The 22,625-nt window shown below is 43.1% G+C and overlaps 1 protein-coding gene across 1 annotated transcript in view; it reads left to right on the forward strand.

The window, feature by feature from the left end:
* The window catches only part of zmat3 (zinc finger, matrin-type 3), a 117,959-nt gene extending 108,040 nt beyond the window's left edge, over positions 1 to 9,919 (forward strand). Inside the window, exon 7 of the mRNA XM_059946017.1 lies at positions 9,901 to 9,919. The gene's annotated coding sequence lies outside the window, so the exon portion shown is untranslated. The remainder of the gene's footprint in view (positions 1 to 9,900) is intronic.
* The last annotated feature ends 12,706 nt before the right edge of the window (positions 9,920 to 22,625 follow it).

Genomic DNA, 22,625 nt, shown 5'->3' on the forward strand with positions numbered 1-22,625 from the left:
AAAGAGGTTACATTATAAAGATTGTGGCGGCATTAAAAATTATCTTTCAAAATTCATTGGACTCTAGCATGGTGCCAGAGGACTGGAAAATTGCAAATATCACTCCACCCTTTAAGAAAGGAGGAAGGCAGCAGAAAGGAAATTATAGACCATTTAGACTGACCTTAGCAGTTGGGAAGATGTTAGACTCAATTGTTAAGGATGAGACAGTGGATTACTTCATGACAGGACAAGATAGTACAAAGTCAGCATGGTTTCCTTAAGGGAAAATCTTGCCTGACAAACCTATTGGAATTCTTTGAGGAGATCACAAGTAGGATAGATAAAGGGGATGCAGTGGATGTTGTTTGTTTGTACTTTCAGAAGGGCTTCGACAAGTTGCCATACATGAGGCTGCTTACCAAGTTAAGAGTTCATGATATTACAGGAAAGTTACAAACGTGGTTAGAGCATTGGCTGATTGGAAGAAGGCAGTGAATGGGAATAAAAGGATCCTTGTCTGGTTGGCTGCCAGTGACTAGTGGTGTTCCGTAGGGGTCAGTGTTAGGACCATTTCTTTTTATGCTGTATATAAACGATTTAGATGATGGAATGGATGATTTTGTTGTCAAGTTTGCAGATGATACAAAGATTGGTGGAGGGGCAAGTAGTGTTGAAGAAACAGGTAGGATGCAGAAGGACTTAGACAGATTAGGAGAATGGGCAAGAAAATGGCAAATGAAATATGATGTTGGAAAATGCATGGTGATGCACTTTGGTAATAGAAATAAATCTGCAGACTATTTTCTAAACGGGGAGAAAATCCAAAAATCTGAGATGCAAAGGGGCTTGGGAGTCCTTGTGCAGAACACTTAAAGGTTAACTTGCAGGTTGAGTCAGTGGTGAGGATGACAACTGCCATGTTGGCATTCATTTCAAGAGGTCTAGAATACAAGAGCAGGGTGTGATACTGAGGCTTTACAAGGCACTGTTGAGGCCTTGCCTCAAGTATTGTGAACAGTTTTGGGTCCCTCATCTTAGAAAAGATGTGCTTGGAGAGGGTCCAGAGGAGGTTCACAAGGATGATTCCAGAATGAAAGGGCTATCATACAAGGAACATTTGATGGCTCTGGGTCAGTACTTGCTGGAATTTAGAAGGATGAAGGGGGATCTCATTGAAACCTTTTGAATATCGAAAGGCCTAGAAAGCGTAAATGTGGAAAAGATGTTTCCACTGATGGGAGAGTCTAGGACGGGGGTCGGCAACCTGCGGCTCCCGAGCCATTTGTGGCTCTTTCACCTCTGTGCTGCGGCTCCCTGTGGCTTTGGGAAATAATTGGTCAGTATTTAATTAAAATGTATTTTATGTTAGTTTGTTAGCTTTTGAAATGTAATTATGGTGATCTTGTACATTTCCTGCCACATCCGAAACGGCTCACAATTAGCCGGCATTCCGGCTAAGGGAGATAGCCTACGGGGGTTTGTGAGTACGCGTCTTTTGCAGCATCTGCGTCCATGGGGGCTGGGTTGAGGGAGGCTTAAAAGCAAGGCTGTTTAGTTCGAATAAAGCTATCTTTGACTGCAGTTTACTGACACCGCTACAACGTGTTTTTATCGCTGGCTGTCCAGACGGAAGGTGCTGAAACGCTTTGTCGCGTGTCTGGAAGAAGTGAAAACTTTCCTGGGCAGCAAAGGGCTCACCTTTCCTGAGCTGGAACAGCCAGAGTGGCTGGAAAAGCTACACTTCATGGTAGACATGACAGCGCACCTGAACACGCTGAACACAGCTCTTCAGGGGAAAGGACGTACAGCCCTGCACATGTTGGAGGATGTTTTGGCATTCGAGCGCAAGTTGACAGTGCTTGCCAGAGATTTACAGAAAGGCACTTTGTCTCACTTCCCCAATTTGAGAGAGTTCAAACAAGGTCACGACATGATAATTTCGGAGTATTTACATTCTGCAATCATCGCAATGCAAACATCGTTTGGGAAACGCTTCTGTGAGTTCAGAGAGGAAAAAAACACATTATCCTTCCCGGTCACTCCCTTAAGCATCGATCCTTCCCTACTGAATACGACTGCATTGGCAGGTGTGAGTCAACCTGATCTTGAGATGGAACTGGCCGACATAGCCGACAAAGACATATGGGTGTCCAAGTTTAGACGCTTGACAGCAGACCTTGAAGATGTTGCCCGTCAGAAGGCCGTTCTTGCTCAGAAACACAAATGGAGTGATATTGAAAACCTCACAGATGACAGCTTGCGATCCTGTGTAAAGATGAAGATGACATCATACAGCCCTGATGTGCAGACGCTGTGCGCTGAGGTCCAGGAGCAGAAATCCCATTAACCAAGTATGATAAATATTTTAATTGCCTATTATTTTACTTATATTCATATTTTTTCATAGTTCAGTGAAATAGTCCTTTCATTTTTCAGGATGACAGCTGGCTGACGTTATTTTTGGTTTGCTGCTGGCGGAAAATTTAAGTTCGGCGTTTTTCATAAATACAAGAAGGACTCAAATAGACATTGAATATTTTACTTAAAAGTAACTTTCAACCCAACATCTTTTTTTCGGAGTTCAAAATGTTTTTGTTGCATGCAGAAATGTAATTTCGTTTTCTCTGCAGGAGTTCATCAATTTCATAAATGCAACACATTATAGTTTGTTTATACATAGCATAAAGGCAAAAAAAAACGTTGTATGCAGTGTTATTTCATTTTAAATGTCAAACGGGTTTTGCGGCTCCCAGTGTTTTCTTTTCTGTGGGAAACGGGTCCAAGTGGCTCTTTCAGTGGTAAAGGTTGCTGACCCCTGGTCTAGGACAAGGGGCACAGCCTCAGGATAGAGGGGTGTCCATTCAAAATAGAGATGTGGAGAAATTTATTTAGCCAGAGGACGGTGAATTTGTGGAATTTGTTGACACTTCCAGCTGTGGAGGCCAGGTCATTGGATGTATTTAAGGCAGAGATTGATAGGTTCTTGATTGGAGATGGCATCAAAGATTATGGGAAGAAGACAGGGAACTTGGGTTGAGGAGAAGAAGAAAAAAAAGAATCAGCCATGATTGAATGGTGGAGCAGACTCGATAGGCCAGATGGCTTAATTCTGCTTCTTTGTCTTATGGTCTTATAACATATTTTAATGCCTTCTGCTTTGCCCATAATTTAGTTTGATTTGTATTTCTCCAAAATAGCACAGAAAACCAGATAAACGATATAAAGATTCTCCATATGCTGTCAACTCAGAGATCATAAGACATAGAAGCAAAATTTAGCCATTTGGTCCATCAAATCTGCTCCACCGTTCCATTATGGCTGATTCATTATCCCTCTCACCTCATTCTCCTGCCTTCTCCTTGTAACCTTTGGTACCCTTACTAATCAAGAACCCATCAACCTCCACTTCAAAGATACCCAAAGATTTGTCCTCCACAGCCATTTTTGCAATGAATTCCACAGATTCACCACACTTTTGCTAAATAAATTTCTCCTCACCTCTCTTCTAAAGATGTCCTTCTATTCTGAGTCTCTGCCCTCTGGTCCTAGATTCCCCCAACTACTGGATATTCTCCATATCTACTCTATCTAAGCCTTTCAATATTAAATAGGTTTTAATGAGATTCCCCCTCATTTTTCTAAACTCCAACGAATACAGGCCCAAATCCATCAAATGCTCCTCATACGTTAATCCTTTCATTCCCACAATCACTCTTGTGAATCTCCTCTGGACCCTCTCCAACGACAGCACTTCATAAAGTGCTGGAGGAACATCTTTCAGCCCTCCCCAGGGATTGCCCTCTACTTGTTTTCCTTCCCCACCCCTCCTCCAATGTTCTTTTCTGGCTTCTTCCTTCTTTGACTCCCCTGTCCACTCGTTTCTTCCCACTGATCTCTCTCCTGGAACTTACTCCTGCAACTGGGACAAGTGCTATACATACCCCTACACCTCCTCCTTCACCATCATTCAGGGCCACAAACAATCCTCCAAGGTGAGGTGTCACTACACCTGGGAGTCCATCAGCATCGTGACCTATGCCCCTCCTCCTTCCCCTTTCTCCATGGTCCACTTTCCTCTTCAATCATATTCCTTCTTCGTCAGCATTTGACTTTATCCACCTATCACCTCCCAGCTTCTAACTTCACCTCCCTCCCCTATCTTTCCCCCCCTCACTTGATGCCACCTATTCACTTGCCAAGTTGTTCCCCTTCCCCATCCCCACCTTTTTATTCTGGCTTCTCCCCCCGCCCCTTCTATTCCAGTTATTATGAAGGGTCTTGGTCTGAAACAACTGTTTATCCCTCTCCATCAATGCTGCCTGACCTGCTGAGTTCCTCCAGTGTTTTGTGTGAGTTTTTCAGGTAAACAATGCTGAGAATGGATACTCGTTAAGTACTTTATTATTTGAAGCTCAGCATTCTAAACAAAATCACAGAAAATGTTGGAAATACAGCTTGAGCATGTAGATATTAAAGAAACAGGATGTGCAGGAGCCTTTGGAAAGCATCAAGTTGGATGAGTCATCTGGACTGGATGAGATGTGCCGCAGGCTACTGTGGGAGGGGAGGGAGGAGATTGCTGAGCCTCTGACAATGATCTCCGCATCATCAATGGGGACGGGAGAGGCACCGGAGGATTGGAGGGTGCGGATGTTGTTCCCTTATTCAAGAAAGGAAGTAGAGATAGCCCAGGAAATTATAGACCAGTGAGTCTTACTTCAGTGGTTGGTAAGTTGATGGAGGAGATCCTGAGAGGCAGGATTTATGAACATTTGGAGAGGTATAATATGATTAGGAATAGTCAGCATGGCTTTGTCAAGGGCAGGTCATGCCCTATGAGCCTGACTGAATTTTTTGAGGATGTGACTAAACACATTGATGAAAGTAGAGCAGCAGATGTAGTGTATATGGATTTCAGCAAGGTATTTGATAAGGTACTCCATGTAAGGCTTATTGAGAAAGTAAGGAGACATGGGATCCAAGGGAACCTTGCTTTGTAGATCCAGAACTGGCTTGCCCACAGAAGGCAAAGAGTGGTTGTAGATGGGTCATATTGTGCATGGATGTCGGTTGCCTGGATTGGGGAGCATGCCTTATGAGAATAGGTTGAGAGAACAGCCTTTTCTCCTTGGAGCGACAGAGGATGAGAGGTGATCTGACAGCAGCGTATAAGATAATGAAAGGCATTGATCATGTGGATAGTCAGAGGCTTTATCCTGGGGCTGAAATGGCTAATGAGAGGGCACAGGTTTAAGGTGCTTGGAAGCAGGTACAGAAGAGATGTCAGAGGTAAGTTTTTTACGCAGAGAGTGGTGACTGTGTGGAATGGACTGCCGGCGACGGTGGTGGTAGCAGATACGATAGGGTCTTTTAAGAGACAGGTACATGGAGCTCAGAAAAATAGAGGGCTGTGGGTAACCCTAGGTAATTTCTCAGGTAAGGACATGTTCGGCACAGCTTTGTGGGCCAAAGGGCTTGTATTGTGCTGTAGGTTTTCTATGCTCTTATGTTGTATGTTTCTATTTTGAATAAAGCAAGAAGCATTTGTGGAGAAATGGAGTTGATCTTTCAATTTGATGACCATGTTAATTTTGTATTGTTTCCACAAAAGCTACAGAAACTGTTGAATGTTTCTACATTTTCCAGGTTTGGATCAGTTTCATCATCTGCAGTTTTGAAGTTGGGTAAACAAGATTGTACCAAAATCACTGATTCCAAATTCTTTTCCTTCAAGAAGTTTACAAGATCTTTCCACCACAGATCACTTCCCCCCCCACCCCCCCCCCCCCACGCAGATGCAGCTGGTAGAATCCTCCTTGTCAGACTGTTGCAGTTCTGCAGATTAAGCAGGAGAGGGCATTGTTGGACAAAAATATCTTCCAAAAACTTTTCCTGCTACATTTGGCTTGGTGAAATCTTTCACAATGACAATTTACTTTTAAAATCTTCCAGACGCATGATTGCTTATTTTCAACCCTGAAAATGAAAATAATCTTAAACCTGTATTATTGAAAGTGAGTTAATTAAACTTATGTCTTAAATCTAATCAATACAAACTTCTAAAGAATGAAGCATGAGCCAGCTCTAGAAAATTGGGAAATGTATTAAAATTATTATAGTAGATAAATTATACATAATGTGTATAGTGTAAGTTCATAGCTTTGAACAAATATATATCTCTTTTTCATGCACATTTAATGGTTTTAAGCATTAAAATTAGAAAAGGTTGCCAGGTAGAATTATGAGGATTGAGAAAATTACAAAATTCAACAAAGGAGAACTAAAGAATTGATAAGGAAAGAGAAATTCAAAAATAAGTGTACTCCAGAAACAGCAAGAAGCAGAGTGCTGGAGGGGATCAGCAGGTCAAGCAGGATCTGTGGAGGGAAAAGGATAGCTGACATTTTGGATCAATTACTAAGAGTGTAGAGGGGAGAGAGCTGGTACAAAGAGTTGAAAGGGAGGGCTGAGGTAGGGGCTGGCAGCACTAAGTGGAACCAGGTGAGGAGGGATGTGTTGGGCAGGTGGTGTAAGAATACAGTGGCTGGTGGCTGATGGGTTTGCAATAGATCAGGAAAGAGGATAATGAGGAGCCAGGTGCTGGAGGGGACAGTTCAGTTACTGACGTTGAGACATTTAGGCAAACATTTCAATAGGAAGAGCGCCGAGGAAATAATCCTAATGCAAGCAAATTTCTTTAGTCATGGGTAAAGTCTAAGAGAACTGGAGAATAGCCCATTTTAATAATCTGATGAACAATGAACATTACAGGCTCGTTGTTCTTACAACAGTGATAGGAAAATTATTGTAGAATATTCTCAAAAGTAGGATCTGCTCATATCTGGAAGAGCATAAACATAGGGATAAGGCAGGGTAGGTCATGTCTTATGAACTTGTTTCGGGAGGTGGCAAAAATGCAGTGAATGTTGTATACATGAACTTTAGTAAAGCTTGCAACAAAGTCCATCATGGTAGGCTGATCCAGAAGATTAAGGTATATGTAAACACAAAATACACTGCAGATGCTGGGGTCCAAGCAAAACGCACAACACGCTGGAGGAGCTCAGCAGGTGGGGCGGCATCCGTGGAAACGAGCAGTCAACGTTTCGGGCCGAGACCCTTCATCAGGACTCAGTGATGTGATCTCCATTATGATTTGGATAAATTTAAGGTGGACTAACTAGCAAATTTGTAAATGACTTGAAGATGGAGTTAATCTGGACAAGCATGAGATTTGGCACTTTGGGAGATCAAATGCAAGACAAAAGTATATAGTAAAGAATAGGACGCAGGAATATTGATATACAGATCCATCTTAATTCAGAAGTGAGCAGCTCACTGAAAGTGGTAACACAAATTGACTTGGTGATACACAAGGAAAAGTGCATACTTGCCCCTGTTAGTTGGGGGGTAGAATAAAATGTTGGGAGGCCATGTTGTAGTTCTGTAAAATGGTCAGATATGACATATTGTATATGGTTCTGGCCACAACATTTTGAGAAGGATGTACAGGCAGTGGAGGAGATGCAGAAGGTTCAGCAGAATGTTGCCTGGATTAGAGAGTAGTAGCCATCAGGAGAGACTGGATAAACTTAGATTGTACTCTCTGGAGCATCAGTGACCTGATCGAAGTTTATAAAATTATGAGAAGTACAGGTAGGGTGGAAGGTCACAATTGTTTTTGCAGAGTTGAAATATGAAATATTAGAGACCATAGCTTTAAGGTGAGGGGGGGGGATGCTTAAAGATTTGTGAGGGTAAGTTTTTTACACCAAGAGTGGTAGGTGCTACGAATGCATTATCAAGGGAAGTGGTGGAAGCAGATTCAATAGCAACGTCCAAGAGGCATTTAACTGGGGATGGAGAGGATATGGACCATGTGGAAGGAAATGGGATTAGTTTGGATTGGCTTCATGGTCAGTACAGATATGGTAGGTTCATGAGTGTCCTATTTTATGTTCTACGACAGATGTCTTAACTTCTGAGATGCACCTGGCCATGACACACCTAGAAAACGAGGACATTTATGTCAGAATACTGTTTATGGATTTCAGTTTGGCATTCAACACTATAGTCCCATGGTGGACAAAATCCTACTCCTCGGTTTAAATATAGCAATGCTGCAATTGGGTGTTAGACTTCCTAACCAACAGATGTCAGATAATCAGAGTGCATAACCACTCCTCTCCCCCCATCATTTTCCACGGGGGTTGTGCGCTGAGCCCATTTCTGTGCAGTCAAATCACACATGACTGCACGGCCAAGCACCCGAATAATCACACTGTCAAGTTCACTGATGAGACGACAGTGGCAGGGCACATCATCAGCAGCGATGAGATGGCCTACAGGGAGAAGGTACAGACAAATAGCCTCTTCCTCAACGTCAACAAGACAAAGGAGATGGTTATTGATTTCATGAGAACTTGCACCACTTACACCCTTCTTTACATCAGCGGCGCAGCAGTGGAAACTGCAAGCAGTTTCAAACTCCTGGGAGTGCATGTCTAACACAACCTCTCGTGGTCCCAGAACACACCGTCCACAATCAGGAAAGCTTACCAATGCCGCTACTTTCTGAGGAGGCTGAAGAGAGCTGGACTATGCATGTCCACACACATCTCTTTCTAGAGATGCCTCAGTAGCAGAAGCTGCACCAAGCGGACAGGACGGCTCTACAAGGGGTAGGTCACCTGCACTGGTCTACCTATCATCAAGGACAGACTGTACATGCAAAAAAAGATGCTAGAAAAGGGGCAGTAATATCATCAAGAATTCCACCCTCCCTGTTCAAAGCCTGCTTGTCCCACTTCCATTAGGGAAGAAGCGACGTAGCATCCACGCTAGGAACACCAAACTCAAAAATAGTTACTTTCATGTGCATTAAGGCTGATCAACACTTCCACCCTCGAAACCACCCCTCCACGCTCCGGACTACCACTATTCTATTATTTCCTGTCAGAGTCCTCTTATGTACAGACACTCCTGTGCTTAGTGTCACTTAATAGACATACAGTCAATCTATGTATATAAGATATCTTATGTATTTATATTTATTTCATTTTTTATTATTGTGCTCTTTATCTTATTGTGTTTTTTTTTGTGCTGCATTTGATCTGGCGTAATAATTAGTTTGTTTTTCTTTACATTTGTGCATTGAGAATGACATTGAACAATCTTGAATCTTGAGATATGATTAATGAATTTGTGTTAAATTTGATCAGGCAAAGATAACTTTATTCAAAAATCTAAATGGGGATAGTTCATGTTAGAAAATACCCTATTTGTCAAAAGTTTGTGATTTCAAGTCTCAGTCCAGAGATTTGAACAGGTAATATTGGTTGAAAGATCAATATGGAACTGAGTGTTTGCTGCTTTCTGGATTTTCACCAGCTGCATACTCGAGTTAATGTGTTCCAGACTTTACAAGAAGCATATGACCAAGGAGAAATTAGGCATCTCTCTCCTACTAAGCATGATGAATAACCTTTCAGGCTAGCTGTTCATCTGAATTATGGTGTTTCATGGTCCTCTTCCAGTCCTCTACTGAAGAGCTAGAATACTACACGACATCCAGTAAAGTGTTTCCTCTAGCTTCACTTGTGCTCTCCAGTAATCCTTTTCGGGTCTAGCTTTGATGACAGTGAAGCTTCTTTTCCCTTATCTCCTCCTTATTCTCTTCCCCCTCAGGATATCTGGAGGTTCTTACTTCCAGAAGCCTCCAATACAAAAGCTAAAAGGTTTTATAATATCTATTGGAGGATTTATGTAATAAAACAATATGTAACTTAAGTCTAAAGATTGGCTTTGGGGACAAGAAACCAGAAATCCTTGCATACTTTCTTGGAAACTGGGGAGTTCTTAGTATGAATGTTTCTGTTTAATACTACCTTTCAACTTTTTTTTATTGATTTATCTCAGGCTTTTGACTCTATTGGCCATAAGATTGTTGTTAAAGATTTAGGGCAGATTGGGAAGATGCCCATTTTGTGGACCTCATCAAAGGATTCAAGGCACATTTATAATCAAAAGGTATAAATTATACAACCTTGAGATTTATTTGCTTACAGGCAACTGCAAAGCAAGAAACCTGAATGATCACAGATTTATATACAGATTCTGGCACTCATATTGAGAATAGCGGTGGCAGTACTGTACTCATCCCTTTATTAAGGGGAGCAAAGCAGGGAGACCCATTTCCCCCAATTTTAGTTAATTTAAGACCATAAGATATAGGAGCAGAATTAGGCCATTTGGCCCATTGAGTCTGCTCCACCATTTCCTCATGTCTGATTCAATTTTCCTCTCAGCTCCAATCTCCTGATTTCTGCCTACACCCTACCCACCACCATATCCTATCATGTCCTGACCAAACAAGAATCTAACAACCTTTGCCTTAAATATACATAAATATCTGGCCTCCACAGCTGCTTGTGACAAAGAATTCCACAGATTCACCACTCTCTGGCCAAAGAAATTCTTCCTCATCTCCATCTAAAAGGACACCCTTCTATTCTGAGGCCGTGTCCTCTGGTCTTAGACTCCCCCACCTTAGGAAACATCAGAATCAGAATCAGGTTTTTTATCACCGGCATGTGTCATGAAATTTGTTAACTTAGCAGCAGCAGTTCAATGCAATACATGATAATATAGAAAGAAAAAAATATATATAATCAATTACAGGATGCATGCATGTGTATGTTAAATAGATTAAAAATAGTGCAAAACAGAAGTAATATAATGGTAGTGAGGTGGTGTTCATGGGTTCAATGTCCATTTAGGAATCGGATGGCAGAGGGGAAGAAGCTGTTCCTGAATCACTAAGTGTGTGCCTGTAGGCTCCTGTACCTCCTTGTGGTGATGGGGATCCTTAATAATGGACGTCACTTTTCTGAGGCACTGCTCCTTGAAAATGTCTTGAATACTACAGAAGTGAGTACCCAAGATGGAGCTGACTAATTTTACAACTTTTTGTAGCTTCTTTCGGTCCTGTGCAGTAGCCCCACCCCTACCCATACCAGACAGTGATGCAACCTGTCAGAATCCTCTCCGTGGTACATCCATAGATGTTTTAGAGTGTTTTAGGTGAAAAGCCAAATTTTCTCAAACTCCTAATGAAATATAGCCACTGTTTTGCCTTCTTTACAGCTGCATTGATATGTTGCCAGGTTTGATCCTCAGAGATATTGACATCCAGAAACTTGAAGTTGCTCACTCTTTCCACTTCTGATCCCTCTGAGGGATGGTTTGTTTTCCCTCATCATATCCTTTCTGAAGTCCGCAATCAGCTCTTTGGTCTTACTGGCGATGAGTGCAAGGTTGTTGCTGCAACACTACCCAACTAGCTGGTATATCTCGCTCCTGTAAGCCCTCTCATCTCCATCTGGGATTCTGCCAACAATGGTTGCATCATCAGCAAATTTATAGATGGTATTTGAGCTATGCCTACCCACACAGTCATGAGTATAGAGGGAGTAGAGCAATGGGCTAAGCACACACTCCTAAGGTGCATCAGTGTTGATTGTCATGAGGAGGACATATTGTTACCTATCTGCACAGATTATAGTCTTCCAGTTTGGAATCAAGGATCCAATTGCAGAGGGAGTTACAGAGGCCCATGTTCTGTAGCTTATCGATCAGGACTGTGGAAATGATGGTGTTAAATGCTGGACTATAGTCAACAAACAGCATCCTGACATAGGTGCTTGTACTGATCGTTTCCACATCCACTCTATCAAGGCCTTTCACCATTCAATAGGACTGGACCCAGGGTAGAGATTTTTGATTGGAGAAAGGCTAGCTTTGCAGAGATGCGAAAGGATTTAGAAGTGGATTGGGACAACTTGTTTTATGGGAAGGATGCAATAGAGAATTGGAGGTCACTTAAAGGTGAAATTTTGAGAGTACAGAATCTTTATGTTCCTGTTAGGTTGAAAGGAAAGGTTAAAAGTTTGAGAGAGCCATGGTTTTCAAGGGATATTGGAAACCTGGTTTGGGAAAAGAGAGATCTCTACAATAAATATAGGCAGCATAGAGTAAATGAGGTGCTTGAGGAATGTAAAGAATGTAAAAAGAATCTTAAAAAAGAATTTAGAACAGCTAAAAGAAGATATGAAGTTGTTTTGGCAAGTAAGGTGAAAATAAATCCAAAGGGTTTCTACAGTTATATTAATAGCAAAAGGAAAGTGAGGGATAAAATTGGTCCCTTAGAGAATCAGAATGGACAGCTACGTGCAGAGCCAAAAGAGATGGGGGAGATTTTGAACAATTTCTTTTCTTCAGTATCCACTAAGGAGAAGGATATTGAATTGTGTAAGGTAAGGGAAACATGTAGGGAAGTTATGGAAACTATGATGATTAAAGAAGAGGAAGTCCTGGTGCTTTTAAGGGATATAAAAGTGGATAAGTCTTCCAGTCCTGACAGGATATTCCCTAGGACCTTGAGGGAAGTTAGTGTATGTAAAGAGGGTTTCTTCTTTTTGTTAACTCGCAGGAATGCTAATTTACTGATAATGAGAATGGTATTCCTTTGTAAACCAAATGGGGATTAATGTTCTTTCTTCTGAGTCTGTAAGCTTTTGTTGACGGGCTTTTGGGCAGATCGGCGCGAGGGGGTCGAGAGAGAGGACGCAATGCTGTAAGCTGGGCGAGGATCGGACCCCAAAGGGGGGGTCCGAAGCCGGGAGGTACTCCGAGGAGGGGGGGGATGAAGCTAGATGTGCTTGGTTGACCACTCGGAGGGTCCTGAGCTGTTTGGAGAGTCGAGGAGTTCGGAGGGTCCTGAGCTGCGAGTCGAGGAGTTCGGAGGGGATCGAATGGTGGCCAGAAGACTTCAGTAATTGAGCTCCAACGGTTGTGCACGAAGTGGTTTGGACTTTGATAAGTTTGGCGCCTTTTCTTTAATTTTCTCTTCATATATACTGTATCGTTATTAATCACTTAGTTATAGTAACCTTTATAAATTGTTCTCATTTAATCGCATATGGTGTACTGTCTGTTTTTGGGCGAGGCGGGGACATCACACAGCATCCACACCAGCTGATTACCCAGTTTGGCGGGGCTGAAGGCTGCTCCCCCTAGACAAGAACGAGCTGAGCTAGCCTGAGGCGACCCAGGGAGTTACATTGTGGGGTGCTCGTCCGGGGTTGATTTCTGTGGAAGCTGTGTGATCACCCTCTTTAAATTGTTTTGCGGCGAAGAGCTGGTGTGCCTTTGTGGGTGTGCGATTGCTGGTTATCGCTGCGTGTGTGTTGGGTGGGGTGGTTGCTGTTGGTAGCCTGGAGGTCGTTGTTCGAGTTCCGACTAGTGCTGACGAAATGGTGGTGGGACCATGGGTTGTCCGTACTGTTTGGAGATTGACAGGTTGGGATGTTTCAGCAGTGGTGAGCTCCGCCCGGTTATTGGAATAATGTCCAGCCCTAAAGGGGCGGAGGCGTGGGCGGAGTGGACCCCTCAGTTATTGGGTGAGTGGCAGTGCTTGGCTGAGGAAAAGCGACAGGGACGGGTTGAAAGTTTGAGTAGGCGGGCTGGTGACTTTGTTAGAACTGTCAGGCGCAATTACCTCGAAGTGACCGCTGCCAGTTCTGGGAAAGTGTGGGAAAATGCGTGTGGTTCGACTGGAAGTCAAATGCCGCAGCTGGGGGGCTTATCATATCCATGGCAGGAGATTGGTGGAAAGTTTTTAGGGTATCTCTTTTGCCTAGGGGGGCAGATAAATTGCTTGTGGTGCCAAGGGGATCTGTCAAGGGGATCAGTTGTTCCGTTGATTCGAGAGGTGTCGGGAAACTTAGAGGAGGCCCAGTGGGGGAACGGCTTGGGGTCTCTGGGGGAGCAAGTTCCCAGCAATGTACCAAGGAACTCCCGAAAGGAACAGAACCTATTCCTGAAGGCTTAGAGGGGCCATGCGCACAGGTGTTGTTATGGATGGATGGAAGTCAAGATAAAGCCATCCTTGGCACCGGGGCGCCGGTGAAGTTGCTGTACAGTTTGTTTCATAACCGTTATTGGAAGCATTTACCCTTGACAACATTGAGGACACTGGAGATTCGGGGTACCAGTGCCGGTGATTATCCAGACAACGGTTGTTGGTCAGTGAAAATGGTGTTCTTAGAGGCAAATGTGGAGGAGACTGAGGTTCATGAATCGTTAATGCTGATGTGTCCGGACCCTGTTGAGACGGGCAGCGTTTCTGTTCTAGAGAGAACCAAAATCCTGCTGGTGCGCTTGGGAGCCTGCCCGGAGGAGGCGGGTGAGTGCTGTTTGGAGGCATTGTCGATGCACCCAGGGTTTCGAGCTGCTTGTGCGGACGTGTGTAGCAGCAATGGGCTGATACCGAATTCAAACAAGAGCCAGTGGTGGTACGGCCTGGGGGAAGTATCTGAGGGTGAGACCCTCTTCGTGGACGCTGCGAAATACCACAAGGGAGGAGAGTTGACTGCTGAAGACACCTCGGAGAGAGAGAGGTTGCGGCGTCTGGCCCCTACAGCCGTGGAAGATGTAGGCAGCATGTGTATGGATTATATTGCGTTGAAGAGGCGCACTGTCAGTGACCAGAATATGGCCCTGAGGGCCAGAGAGGCGATGGCCTGTCTGAGTGGTGTGAAGTGGTTTAAGGTGCTGGATTTGAGGAGTGGATGTTGCCAGATCCCGATGAGTGGGGCCAACAAGGAGAAGACGGCCGTTATAAATTCCCTAGGAGTCTTCGGGTCCGAAAAGATGCCACAGGGCATATCTGGAGCCCTTGCAACCTTCCTGTGGGGAAGGCGGAAGACCATAGGGGATGTGGAGGCGTTTGGAGTTTTGGTGTATGTGGATGATCTCTTGGTATTTGGATTTGCCTCAGGAGAATATGAAGTGAGGTCGTTGCAGGAGCAGCTGAGAACTACCGAGTTAAAGTGTTTTCGGGACACGTGCCAGGGCTGGCGAAGGTCGCAGCTCGTGAGAGACTGTCTCTACGGAATCAAGTTTGAAATGAAGACGGAGAGACTAGAGAAAGTGATCTGGAACCATTTGGAAGACTTACAAGTTGGAGAGAATGAAGAAAGTTGACTGACTGAGGGTAATAGCAAACTGAGAACCCGGAGAGGGGAGTTTGCAGAGGTGAAGAAATTACAGACAAATCTCAGAAGAGAGAAGCGGAAGCTTGAAGAGAACCTGAAGATGACCATCAACAGTTCAAATGAAGTGCAAAACCTGAAAGTTGATCTGGAAGAAGTCATGAGGAAGAAAAAGCTGGAGAGAAGTGCAGTGAATACTAAACAGGAGGCTGAAGAGACTGCAGGAGCAGTGCAGACCACGTGTTTCCGTTTGGAGAAGATCAAACAGCAGCTACCGATCACAGAAATGAGGAAGAATACAGATTCGATGGATAACGTGCTGGATGTGTGGTACATGCTGCCTTTCCCTCGATTGAGGAAGAGACCTTTGGCCCTTCTCCCATTGAGTCAGGTGTAGCGGGGATAGTTAGCTGTGTGCAGTGTGGGGCATGAGTGAGAGGCTGAGAGAGGAGTTGGTGGTGGGCCCAAGGTATCCCCAGTTGTGTCCGAGCCTGAAGGGTTTAGGTGAGGGGATACGGAGGTCTCAGAAGGGTTAGGGAACTCCCAGATAGTTGGCCTAAGTAGCGCCTGAAAAACAGGGCGTGAGGTTTACTGTGTGGGGAGGAGATGTCACTGTTTGTGCTTGGGTTATGGTGTGTTGGCAGGAAAGGTGGCGAGTTATTTAGTAGTCATGAGGACATGACTTTTATTTGGTGGAGGGAGAGTGTAAAGAGGGTTTCTTCTTTTTGTTAACTCGCAGCAATGCTAATTTACTGATAACGAGAATGGTATTCCTTTGTAAACCAAATGGGGATTAATGTTCTTTCTTCTGAGTCTGTAAACTTTTGTTGACGGGCTTTTGGGCAGATCGGCGCGAGGGGGTCGAGAGAGAGGACGCAATGCTGTAAGCTGGGCGAGGATCGGACCCCAAAGTGGGGGTCCGAAGCCGGGAGGTACTCCGAGGAGGGGGGATGAAGCTAGATGTGCTTGGTTGACCACTCGGAGGGTCCTGAGCTGTTTGGAGAGTCGAGGAGTTCGGAGGGTCCTGAGCTGCGAGTCGAGGAGTTCGGAGGGTCCTGAGCTGCGAGTCGAGGAGTTCGGAGGGGATCGAATGGTGGCCAGAAGACTTCAGTAATTGAGCTCCAACGGTTGTGCACGAAGTGGTTTGGACTTTGATAATTTTGGCGCCTTTTCTTTAATTTTCTCTTCATATATACTGTATCGTTATTAATCACTTAGTTATAGTAACCTTTATAAATTGTTCTCATTTAATCGCATATGGTGTACTGTCTGTTTTTGGGCGAGGCGGGGACATCACACAGCATCCACACCAGCTGATTACCCAGTTGGGCGGGGCTGAAGGTTGCTCCCCCTAGACAAGAATGAGCTGAGCGAGCCTGAGGTGACCCAGGGAGTTACATGTAGAAATAGCAGGGGCTCTGACAGAAATATTTCAAATGTCATTAGAAACGGGGATGGTGCCGGAGGATTGGCGTATTGCTCATGTGGTTCCATTGTTTAAAAAGGGTTCTAAGAGTAAACCTAGCAATTATATTGTTTGCAGAACCATTGTTTGCAGAATCCCAGATGGAGATGAGAGGGCTTACAGGAGCGAGATATACCAGCTAGTTGGGTAGTGTTGCAGCAACAACCTTGCACTCAACACCAGTAAGACCAAAGAGCTGATTGTGACTTCAGAAAGGATATGATGAGGGAAAACAAACCAACCCTCAGCGGGATCAGGAGTGGAGAGAGTGAGCAACTTCAGGTTTCTGGGTGTCAATATCTCTGAGGATCTAACCTGTAAGTTTGACATCAGTTGTGGGTAAATTAATGGAAAGTATTCTTAGAGATGGTATATATAATTATCTGGATAGATAGGATCTAATTAGGAACAGTCAACACAGACTTGTGCATGGAAGGTCATGTTTGACAAATCTTATTGAATTTTTTGAAGAGGTTACTAGGAAAGTTGACGAGGGTGAAGCAGTGGATGTTGTCTATATGGACTTCAGTAAGGCCTTTGACAAGGTTCCAGGTGGAAGGTTAGTTAGGAAGGTATTAGGTATTAATATTGAAGTAGTAAAATATTCAACAGTGGCTGCATGGGAGATGCCGGAGAGTAGTGGTGGATAATTGTTTGTCAGGTTGGAGGCTGGTGGCTAGTGGTGTGCCTCAGGAATCTGTACTGGGTCCAATGTTGTTTGTCATATACATTAATGATCTGGATGATGGGGTGGTAAATTGGATTAGTAAGTATGCAGATGATACTAAGATAGGTGGAGTTGTGGATAATGAAGTAGGTTTTCAAAGCTTGCAGAGAGATTTAGGCCAGTTAGAAGAGTGGGCTGAAAGATGGCAGATGGAGTTTAATGCTGATAAATGTGAGGTGTTACATTTTGGTAGGACTAATCAAAATAGGACATACTTGGTAAATGGTAGGGCATTGAAGAATGCAGTAGAACAGAGTGATCGAGGAATAATGGTGCATAGTTCCCTGAAGGTGGTAGAGGCAGGTTCGATATTGACATTTAAAGTAAAATTGGGTAGGTATATGGACAGGAAAGGAATGGAGGCTTGTGGGCTGAGTGCAGGTCGGTGGGACTAGGTGAGAGTAAGCATTCGGCATGGACTAGAAGGGCTGAGATGGCTGTTTCCGTGCTGTAATTGTTATGTGGTATATGGATAGGTCTTAATGAGGTTACCCCTCATTCTTCTGAATTCCAAAGAATACAGGTCCACTGCCATCAACAGCTCTTCTGACAAGCCATTCAATCCTGGAATAATTTTTGTGAACTTTTTTTGAATCCTGTTCAGTTCCAGCACATCCTTTCTAAGATAAGGGGCCCAAACCTACTCACAATACTCCAAGTGAGGCCTCACCAGTGCTTTATAAATCTCAACATTACATCCTTGGTTTCATATTGATATGTTCATTAGGTAGATGTGTGTCCAGATTTCATTTAGGTATAGATAATAAATTCCGCCCTGGGTTTTGCTGGTGATGTTGCTCATGTGAATGATTCTCACAAGGGCACATCAAAGAATCTCAAGCTTCTGAAGTGTTTTTCTAAGAAAACAGGCCTTGACATTAATCTTAATAACTCTGCCTAATTTTATATGACTTTTAAGAATAAAACTTTCACTTATTCTTAGACTGGTGCTCTAGTGAATCCCAAAGGGAGAAAGCAGTCTGGAATCAAGCTGAACTGAAAGGGTATTGGTCTAGCAGATATTACAGAGTGACCCAGAAATAGGAATAGATATAGCAAAACGGCAACTAAATACAGAATGTGCAGAAGTAATTGATGTTAGGGAAAGCAGGGTGAGTGGATAATGAAGAAGTGCAGGGTAAAAGAGCCAACACACTGCTATGAAGGAAAGGGTTTCAGCCCAAAACTACAGCAATTACTTTTCATCGATGCTGCCTGACCTGTTGAGTTCCTCCTCCAGCAGTTTTAGTGTGTGTGATGCCCTGGTTAAGATTTCTGCTGCTATGCTGTGAGGTATTTTTATTTTAGCAGTTTCCTGCAAAAATGGTGTTTCCCGTTGGTAAGCTTCATAGACTAGTGCCTTGGCTTCAGCTAAAGGTAAGGAGCCATTTGTCCAACTTAGGAATGTGATGTCAGCCAACCTTGGTAATGTGTTGTCACACTTTGCCCAATGGGGTGCTATGGAAGATTTGAGAGTGCTGGGCGGCATTAGATTTCTGAAGTACGGTAATCTGGTTCAGGGTCCTGTTGTGTGGAGGTGGGGAGAAGAGTGCAAGGGGAAAATCTCACCCAGAGGCGAGACCCTGTTGCAAGGAGTGCTTTGTGCAGACAAATGGTTTCAAGGAGGAAGAGCCAATACTTCAGAGTTGGACAGTTTGCTCTTAACGTTCTTTGAGGAAAGTTCGACCTGTGGTTGCTGATAGAAATTCAGTGCCGTGAGTAAATCAATACACCCAGCTACTATAGTAATGAGCTCCAACATTTATGTGCGCATTTAGACTAGTTTAACTGTAATGGGCCCTTTTCTGTTAACTGTTTGCTAAAGTTTAAAACCTGGTAAATAGACTTCCTTTGTAATTTTCTGCTGGTGTATGATCTGTCTTTTCCTGGTGAATGATAACTGCACAGGGCAGATTTTACACAGCATTAACCATAGTTAATGTCTCTAATTGTGACATCCCAACTTTCTTGTTTGGTTGAACTCAAATCATCCTGACCCTAAACTTGTGATGCTTATCGAGGGTGGCCTTCTCAGCAATACCCATGTGATGCTGAGTCCTGTGGCTGTTGGCCAGAGTTAGCTAATGAGCCAAGTTTGTTATGATCCCCCGTGAGAGGGTTACTCATGTTATACCAGATATAGTAAAGCATGGACAGACTGCTAAGGCAGAGGGAAGCAAGGGTAAATTTCAAGGGCACTGAGGCAGCACGCGGTGGGGGAAAGCACAAAGGCAGCAGAATGATCCGTGGCTGAAATGAGAAACTGGGAGCAGACACAGCAGCATGTTCAGGCAGACTTGAAAGGGACAAGTCAGGTTGTGGTTGACGTGGACCTGAAAGGAAGAGGACGCTGTTGAGCTCAAGCACATCTGAAAGGGGGAATCAGGGTGTAGCTCAGGCAGACATGAAAAGGAGGTTGGAGTATGTCAGGTGGACCTGAAGAGATGGTGGTTTAACTGGTCCCAAGAGTCAGAAGATGGAGGAGCTAAAGCAGACGTGAAAGGGCGTTACTGCTGAGAAATGTGCACAGGGTATGGACACTACACGGAGAAACAGAAATCAATGGGGTAAATGGGACTGGTGTAGAGAGCTGGAAGGACAGCATATACATGGCAGGCCAAAGACCTATTTCTGCGTGGGAAGAATGTCCTATTGCTTTCAACTTATTCAAAGGTGGGTGGTCTGCAGGGAACCATAGTGCAGCGGATCAGTCTCCAGGAATGCACTGAGAGTTAGAGGAATTCAATGGAAGGAAAAGGAGGGATTTACTCTGAAACAGAGAAATCATTTATCAAGACTAAAAGAAATGAATGTGAATTGTATGTAGCAATATGAATTTAGCCTTGTTTACACTCAGTGGCCATTTTATTGAATACGTCTTGTCTTCTGCTGCTGTAACCCGTCCACTTCAAGGTTTGATGTGTTACGCATTCAGAGACACTCTTCTGCACACCACTGTTGTAACGTGTGGTTTTCTGAGTTACTGTCACCTTCCCGTCAGCTTGAACCAGTCTGGTCATTCTCCTCTGACCCTTCTCATTAACAAAGCAAATTTGCCCTCAGAGACACCACTCACTTTTTTTGCTATTTTGTACCATTCTTTGTAAACTCTAGAGACTGTTGTGCATGAAAATCCAGGAGATCAGCAGTTTCTAAGATATTCAAACCAGCCCATTTGGCTCCAGCAATCATTCCACAATCCAAATCACTTAAATCAGATGTTTGATCTGAGCAACAACTAAACCTCTTGGCCATGTCTGCATGCTTTTATGCACTGAGATGCTGCCACTTGATTGGCTGATTAGACGCTTGTCTTAATGAGCAGGAGTACAAGTTACCAAATAAAGTGGCCACTGAGTGTATATTATTTTGGTCAGCAATATGGAAACTGGCACACATCATTTAAAAGCCAACAAACCCCTGCTAAAAATTTGTTTTTATTGCTTTGAAGGCATTGATTTTAGAAGATATACTAATTCATTCAAGGATTCAGAGGAAGTCCTGTCAACTTAAATAAATTACAATCCAGAAATCCATAATGCACAAATATTATCAAAGCGATTGAGCACAAATAATTGGAGGCTATTTGATTTGTACTATATATTTCCGCATGGTGATATATTCCAAAAGAAGAATTCTGCTGTTGCTACTCTAGCTGATCGTACCTGAATATTTTGCAATGTATCTCTTTAAATTATCAATCTTATGCCGATTCTAAATGCACATTTTTCATGCTCACCTCTCACTGCTGCCATCAGGAAGAAGATACAGGAGCCCCAGGACATACAACACCAGGTTCAGGAACAGTTATTACCCCAGGTTCTTGAAACAAAGGGGTAACTTCTTTCAACTTCACTTCATCATTGAAATGTCCCCAAGACCTATGGAGTCACTGTCAAGAACTCTTCATCTCACATTCTCAATATTAATTGCTTATTTATTTGTTATTAATATTTCTTTTTGTACTTGCACAGTTTGTATCTTTTGCACATTGGTTGAACACCTAAGTTGGTGAATTTCATTGATTCCATAATGGTTATTATTCTATTATGGACTCACTGGGTATGCCTGCAAGAAAATGAACCTCAAGGTTGTATATGGTGATATATATGTACTTTGATAACAAATTTACTTTGAACTTTAAAGTTATCTATTTAAAGTGGTATCACTACAACAATAGTATGATTCTTGCATGTTGGAAAATGCCAGAACATTAGGCTAAAGGTCAGCTGTTAAAAAATGCAAGTTTTTTTCCATCTAGTTAAATTTCTTGGAAGTCTGCTGCTTGCAGTTTTTTTAGTGACTATTTAACTGATTACCCCTGCTTCTTGTGGTTGTTTGCTTTTCTCTGCTTTTGGCAGTAGTGTCAGTTCTGTTGTGGGTTGGATATTGGTTTATTATTGTCTTTGTCAGCCCTCTACCTCTCCCACCTATTGTGTTCTTTATATTCATATGTACCATGGGTTACTAATAAAGAACCATATTCTGGAAGAAATAGAACTTTTATTTAACAACAACCACAACATTTTTACAATAGCATGCTTCTCGATCTTTCTATCATTCCTGCACATGCTCAGAACTCTCTCTAATCACGGTCTTACATGTCATGTCACCACATCTTCCTTTCCTTAAAGAAAAACAATTAGCAACATTGACCAGAGCAAATGCATAATTTAACATGCCTCTATCAGTCTCTCTGGGGGTTTATGAACACAAGTAGACCTTCTAAATGGTTCACACAGTTCTTGTGTTTCGTTGTTATTTCTATGTTTTGTCTGGTCTGCATCAGTTAACTGCAACTCTGAAGTTAGTTCTTTCTTGAGGTCTTTGCGATTTCTTCTTAACACTGCTCCTTCTTCTGTTTGGACCATGCATGATCAGGGTCGTATTTCAAGTATTGTGGATTTCCATGTCCATGTGTTCATTTTGTTTTGTATCCTCACTTCATCTCCTTGGTGCAGTTCAGGTAATGGATGAGAACATCTGTCAAAGTATATTTTCTGCTTTGCTTTGTGTTCATCTTTTCATCTTTTCTCTTGCTCACCTCCCTCTGTTCTCAGAAGGCTCTCATTTATTGGCAGATTGGATCTCAAACAGCATCCCATCAAGAGCTGAGCAGGTGAATATCCGCATTCAAGTTAAGTACTGTGATAGGCTAACAAAGCTTTTTCAAAATCACTTTCACTATCTTTTGCTTTGTGCATCAGTTTCTTGATAATTCCTACTGACTTCTCAACTAATCCATTAGACTGAGGGGAAAATGGAATAGATGTTGTATGAACAAAGCCCCATTCCTGAGCAAAATATCTCATACATTCACCATTGAATTGTGGAACATTGTCACTGAAAACTTCATCAGGTACACAATGTCTGGAAAAAACTGATTTCATGCATGTAA

This window comes from Hypanus sabinus, chromosome 2 (genome assembly GCF_030144855.1).
Source record: "Hypanus sabinus isolate sHypSab1 chromosome 2, sHypSab1.hap1, whole genome shotgun sequence".
Taxonomy (NCBI): domain Eukaryota; kingdom Metazoa; phylum Chordata; class Chondrichthyes; order Myliobatiformes; family Dasyatidae; genus Hypanus; species Hypanus sabinus.